This window comes from Aptenodytes patagonicus, chromosome 2 (genome assembly GCF_965638725.1).
Source record: "Aptenodytes patagonicus chromosome 2, bAptPat1.pri.cur, whole genome shotgun sequence".
Taxonomy (NCBI): domain Eukaryota; kingdom Metazoa; phylum Chordata; class Aves; order Sphenisciformes; family Spheniscidae; genus Aptenodytes; species Aptenodytes patagonicus.
This window is the reverse complement of record NC_134950.1, coordinates 99,368,738-99,375,775: the sequence shown is the minus strand read 5'-3', so window position 1 is coordinate 99,375,775 and position 7,038 is coordinate 99,368,738.

Sequence of the window (7,038 nt, the reverse complement as noted above, 5' to 3'; positions counted from 1 at the left end):
ACGGCGGGGTCTGAGGCTCCCCGGCCGTCCCCCGCTCGCCGCTGAGGCGGGGGCGGGGAGGTAAGGAGACGGCGAGCCGAGGAGACGGCGGCGAGCGATGAGCGCCGGCGGGACGGGGCAGGGCAGGGAAGTTAGGCTCACGAGGTGAACTGCGCTTGGGCAGGCCAGAGCTGCCTGAGCTCAGGTGACAGTAGGGTCTGCAGCCGAGGAGCCGCCATCCCGAGGCGACATCCAGGCAACGCTGCGTAACGTTCCTGTCTATTCCTTTGAACCCAAGAGCCCTACAGTCAACGCTGTTGCAGATTAGAGCCCTCAAAGGTTAGAAAACATGGGAAAGCTTGAGCAAATGTTAATTCTGTAACCATACTTCAGTCCCTAGTTCCTTTGCTTTATGCATATATAATAAAAAAATGCAGTCTTTAAGCTGAACGCTGCCTCTTTCAAAGCACAGGATGCATGGTGCTTACTGAATTAGAAGCCAGCAATTTTCCTCCCCATTCTTAAATATGTGGCCCTGGGCCATATTTAGTGCACACATTTCCTCGCTGGCCTTTCTTTAACAGTGCTTGCTATAGTACTTCATAAACATCATTTTATGCCAGCATCCTTTGATGTAAGGGGTTGGGGAGGTAAAGTAATTTGCAATGTAATTTGCAATTTATAGATGAAGAGCCACGACAGACAAATCAGCTAATATCCTGCTTGATGCCAATGACCTGATTTTTTCAGATAGACTATTGTGGGACGTTCGGTTCAGCGGACCGCTCCCAAAGCCTTTTGTTTGCAGCTGACAATGCTTGGCATTTCTGCAAATAGGTGTCAAGCCAGGCAATGAGAAACTCTCAGTGAACGGCTCCCTAGAGGGCCCTGGGCTTGACTGATTAAGCACGGGATCACTGCGATGAAGAAAGAACCCAGCTGCCGGGCCATGTCCCCCCTTCCATGACTGGGGGAAGGTCCTCCCTCCCTCTTCCTGCAATCCCACCACCACAGCAACTTGCAGTTGTATAATTTGGGCCTCACAGGAAACGGTCCCCTTCGTTACACAGTGGTGATTCATTTTTAGGGCAGAATTATTCCATACTTTGAGCAGGGCTCAGTGAGAAAATAGCTTATCATTTATGTTTGAATGTGAAATGTACAATGAAGTGTTTAGAAACAGTTACGCCGGTTTATTCTTTTTAACTTCTGCACGCTGAACTTTGAGAAAGCAAACATTTTTCAATGTGCTTAAAAATTCCCCAACCCTAGATCTGTTTGGTTGTATTGTAAACCCATGCCCCAAGAACAAGCATACTCCACGGGACACTGTGGTGTAATCAGAGAAACTCCCAGATAAAAGGAAAAGTAAATTTTTGTGGACATTTTAGCTTATAAACCTTATTAAAACCTACTGACAGATGTCAGCAAGACCGTCTGATAGGCCAGAGACACGTATGGAAACACACACATATCTCTGTATGTAATGCTGCATTGGTGCACAGTGACTTTTCAGCCTTCCCATTGATGATTTTTCGTGTTCCGTACAAGGAAGGATGCATTGAGAATACTGGCTTTGAATCACTTGTGTCCAGAGCTTGCTAAAACACCTTCCACAAAGCTTACATTTTATGATAGAGGTACAGAGAGCTCACTCGTGTTGAGGCCGAGTGAGTATTGCTCTGAGGAGTATCGCTGTAGCCTGCAGACTATTGTAACAGTTGCTGGGGAGAGTCCTTTAAGGTTGTGCAGATGCTCTCTCCCTACAGACAGAGACTTTGGAAACCTGTGGGGCCTCCCCCAGGGAGGGCTGATCATTCTGCAGCAGTGCAGGGACTGTGGGAGCACAGCGCCGCCTCTCTAGATCCTGGGAGAACAAACCGGCTTCCTTCCCAAGAGAGATCCACCAAAAACACCGCCCAGCTTCCACTGAAACTCCGCCTAAGATGCTAAAAATGGTTGTCAAACCTCAGGCATGCAACGTCTTAACTGAACATTTTCTGATCAAACGCCACTGACGCACTTGGAGAAACTTTGTTGACAGTGCAGAAGTGATACAGGAGCAGAGGCTCATCTTACAAGGGGCCGTAACTCGTCTCATTTATTCAACTTAGTCCTCAGTCCACCACCCAGTGGGTGAGCAGGATACAAATTTGAAATGCACCTTTTGTCATGTGAAAACAAGGCTAACTGGATCATCAAGGAAAACGTTGTTAAAGTATTGACTTTAAAGCAAAAAAAGATGGTGCATGGCAATGTCATTTCCCAGTAGCACAACGCTGGGAGGACCACGCTGGAGGAACAGAGTGCCTTGAATGAAGCAGCAGAAACAACCAAAATTCACTCCTCCAAACTGTAACTTCATACAAGCAGGGGACTTGTGGCCAGCGTTTTGTCCTCAGCAAGACCTCTCACCTGGAGGTGTTGCTACGGAAGGCCTGTCATGGTTTAACCTCAGTCGGCAACTAAGCACCACACAGCTGCTCGCTCACTCCTTCCCCGCCCAGTGGGATGGGGGAGAGAATCGGAAGAGTAAAAGTGAGAAAAACTCGTGGGTCGAGATAAAAACAGTTTAATAATTGAAATAAAATAAAATACTACTACTACTATTAATAATAATAATATTAAGAAGAAGAATATACAAAGCAAGTGATGCACAGTGCAATTGCTCACCACCCGCCGACCGATGCCCAGCCAGTCCCCGAGCAGCGGCCCCCCTGGCCAGCTTTCCCCAGTTTATGTACTGAGCATGACGTCACATGGTATGGAATGTCCCTGTGGCCAGTTTGGGTCAGCTGTCCTGGCTGTGCCCCCTCCCGGCTCCTTGTGCACCTCCAGCCTTCTCAGTCGGTAGAGCATGGATGGGGAGCTGAAGTCTTTGACTAGTGTAAGCACTACTTAGCAACAACTAAAACATCGGTGTGTTATCAACGTTATTCTCATCCTAAATCCAAAACCCAGCACTGTACCAGCTACTAGGAAGGAAACTGACTCTATCCCAGCCGAAACCAGGACAAGGCCTGAGAGCATTAGTGCCCTGTGGGGATTATTATGAGCTCTGTAGGCAGCAATGTACAGAGCAACAGCGACCACGTCAAGGGGTCCCCCGCAGGGTTGGGGCCGCTTGGCTTAGGTTGGTGCAGAAGCTGTGACCGTGGGGGAGATTAAGCCAGGGATGTTTGGGCAAGGCAAGCAAAGGCGGCGATGGCTGGAAAGACCTCAAGGAGGAGAAATCACAAGTGGCAGCACTGCCCTGGTAGATAAAGCGGGGGGGAGAGGAGGGGGAGAAAAAAGGAACATGATTTTAGTATTTAATCAGATAAGATAGTTCCTTAAAGTATTAAAGGTTAAAAAAAGAGACATAGCCCTTTTGTAAGGGCCTGATGAGACCACTTCATACCCCTGTGGTACCTTGTGATGGGGGGGAGGACAGGCACAGCAGAGGACGTGGGGACAGATCAGGGAAGGTGGCAGCATAAGAGAGGGCTCAGAGGGCTTGCTGGCGGTGGCAGCGTGGCAGGAGGGCTGCCAGGCTGGGGGGTATGCCTGGCACCGATAAACACTCCGCAGAAGTAGGAATTAGGAGAAGGTTTGTAACTGCAGGAGAAACGGGGAGCGAGGGGGAACGACCCCACAAATAAACATCCACCTTTTGCATACGGATAAACCCGACGTTTCCACTCCAGTGCGGTATTTCAGGGGCCAGGGCGCGGGTCACAGAAGGCGGCGGCAGGGTCCCACGACAGCCGGGCTCCCCCCCGAGGGGGGGCGGGCCGCCCCTCAGGCCGGGCCCCGCGGCAGGCAGCCGCGCCGCGCGCGCCCCGCGCCCTCTGCCGGCCACCGGCACCCAACGGCCGCCGCGCGCGGGAGCCAACGGCCGCCTCGCCTCACGGCCGGAGGCACGGGGGCCAAGGCAGACACGGCCTGCCTGACAACCAGCCCTGAGCACTGAGTGGTTATTAAAGCCTTACAGGCTCCGGGCCGCCTTTACGAGTACGAACACACCGATGAAAAAGCCCGCGAGGAACTCCTGAGAACTTACACGCGGACTAATCTTTATTCCAGACGATCTCACTTCCACTCCCAGCGCAACTCCCACTCCCCGTTTCCCTCGCAGTAGCTGGGAGATTTGGAAGCTTCCCCGAGCTGCATGAATGCGAAGCACTGCAAGGAGCCGGCTGCAAACCCCGACTTTGGTTGAAGGAAATTAGTTTTACAGGTGGAAAAGTAGGGTCAGCTTAGTTTCTCTGCCCCATGAAAGATTAGAATATGTCTACATAAGCTGTTATTAACTTCTGGTATTGCTTTCAGGAGCTGAAGAAATAATGATGACTTTGATTGGAAAGCCCTTGGCTGAATCATTTTCGACTTGCAAAGGTAATGCTGTTCAAAATGAACCCATTTCTTAAGTCACGTCTTTTTAGGGAAACAAAAAAACACTGGGCATCCTGTATTGTCACATTTTGAAACAAGTATCTAATTTTTGCATCATGAAATCAGCTTTTTGTCATAGTAAAAAGTCAAAATCCAAACAATATATTTTGGTCCCCTTGAAGAAAAAATTTCCACTCGAGTTTTTCTAACTAGCGCCAGCCATGCAGATTGATAGTCATTGCAGTTAAAGGTCTGTTCGAGATCTGTTTTTACTGCATGGATAACCCCAGCACTGTTCGGATATCCAGACATTTCCCACACACACACTTCAAAGGGGTTTTTTTAGCCTACAATTCAAGTCACTGACAAGACGTTACCAAGTGCAGATAGTAAATGAATACCTCAGACATTAGCAATAGATGTTTGCATACTTGCCCTCTTCTAGACCACCATTTTATGCACAGCAGTTACGACTCAGTCAGAAGAACTGGCAGCCACAGCTAGTTGTGGTTTGAGAACCAGGCCATTCAGAGATCCTTGGCCTCGTAATCCCAGCTCTTAAAAGGCTGAAATGCAATCTCAGTCCCTAGCCTCGATGGTGGATGAAGATGCCTTGACTGCGATGTAGGAGAGGAAGGAAGTAAGGTGATATCACGGGCTAAATATCGCAGCTCTCCCCAGCATGGGGAGAGCATCTCCTCACAGATTGATCTAAGCCACCAAAAATCTCTCAGAGCCGGCTCCCAAGGCTGCAGAGAGTGCTCTCGCGAGGGGAGGTGGAGGCGCACAGGAGACTTCCCCCACGCACCGGTAGATGGAGCGCTGTGGTACTGTAGATCTCCGGACAGCCGGATACACCCTGGAAACGGGACTTCTGCAGCGACGGGTAGCATCTCCCGCACGCTGCCATGGCTTTATTTGCAATGTTATTTCAACACAATACCTGTGGTTACTTGGAACCCGCAGTTAGAATCTTTTTTTTTTTTTTTAATTAAAGCTTTGAAAGAAAAAGTCTGCTTAGTCATGTCAGAACATCCCTCAGTAAGAGTCACTGACTTTTAGCCAAAAGCTTGTATGTATTACAAAGCCTTGAAGATTGGACCCATCACGAAATATGTATAGAAGTCCCACTGACTACTCTAAAAAGACTTGTGAAGTGCTGTCGTAAATAAACTCTTGCCTAAACTGGGATCTAAATTTGTTTTTTAGCATTTAAGTCTGCACTGCTTAAAAGATCAAACCACATATTTGTTTTAAACAAGGTCACCACTCAGGAAAATAAGGCTTTCTCCTACCCTCTTCACACACACACACGAGCGTGCACTCATACACACGCAGCGGTTTTAAGTGAGGACTACTGTTAATATCAACTATGCTGCTATTTATAAAAGGATTTTTTTTACTCTGTTTGAACACATCTCGAGGAATCTTTTCTTATGATTGAGAACATTATAGGGATTCACATGAAGTCTAAATTATCATTTGTGTTTCCCCTTTTAAAAGGGGTTGAAAGCAGGCAATTACCTGTGAAAATTGTCATTAGAAAACATTTGGAATAGGCCAGCAGAAATAACCATCTTTCAAACCATGGATGAAACTAATTTCACTGTTCCCTCAGGGGTTAAGAATAAAGTAAAAGTGGGGAACAACCTTGCTCCTTTGTTCTCGTCAGTGCCACGTTCAAAAAGGTTGTTTGGCTAAAATGCAAAAAGCTTACTTGCTGCAAGACTTATTTCTTTTAGAACAGTCCCCCTCCCCCCCCAATTATTTTTTAAATAATGTACCAGACTCTCAAGATCCGTGTCAACAACTTGATGCATGATAGCCACATCAGATTTCTCGTATGCTTAGGTCATTAGCTAGTTTTGAAATACCCTATTTTAAAATTCTTTGTTTTGAGGTCGCTGGAAGTTTGGAGGAGAAATCCGTTCCTTCATTAAACTGTTATTTAACCCTCACATTTGCGTATTACCATCCAGTCAGTATATAGGCTTTTATGCATAGCTTGTATATACAGTCCTAAGCACTGGGATATCTGATTTGCAATACATATTTGCATTTCTTTTCTGATTCAGAATTCGGGAAAATGTAGCTTCAAAATATCTAAATATTGTTGAAGTATCTGTAACTTCAACCTGCACAGTTAAAGCAATACCTGTATGTATGTATTCATGATCTGTAGCACCCTTACACTGAGCTCCATCTCTCCTCGTTTGCTCCTCAATCAACGCACGCTTGAGCAGACAGGAGGCGACACATCAGCACCACAAAGCAGGAGGTTTCCTCAAAACTCCTAGTTTTCCCCCCCATCGCAGCTGTGCTACGCACAAATCATTTCTGTGCTTTGCAATACCACAGTTCCTAAACAGGTTCTTCCCCCACTGACCCGGCATCCATTGAAGTAACCTGGAAATATCTAATTGATTTCAGTGGACCTCTCGTTCAGTTCTGAATAGAGGAATTATCTGATCTTATCGCTATCTTCTTTTCATCCGACAACTATAATTATGTTTAGTAGAACTGTCACAGGTGTTTCTAGAGATTCAGTTGCCTTAGGGAACAAACAGTTCCTTTCTGTCAGTAAGGGCCACTAGTACGTATTTTTGTTCCTCTATAGCGTAGGCCAGTTTTATCTAGTCTTACACAGTTCTTGGTTACCCCAACATGTTTGCAGTGCTGATTTAT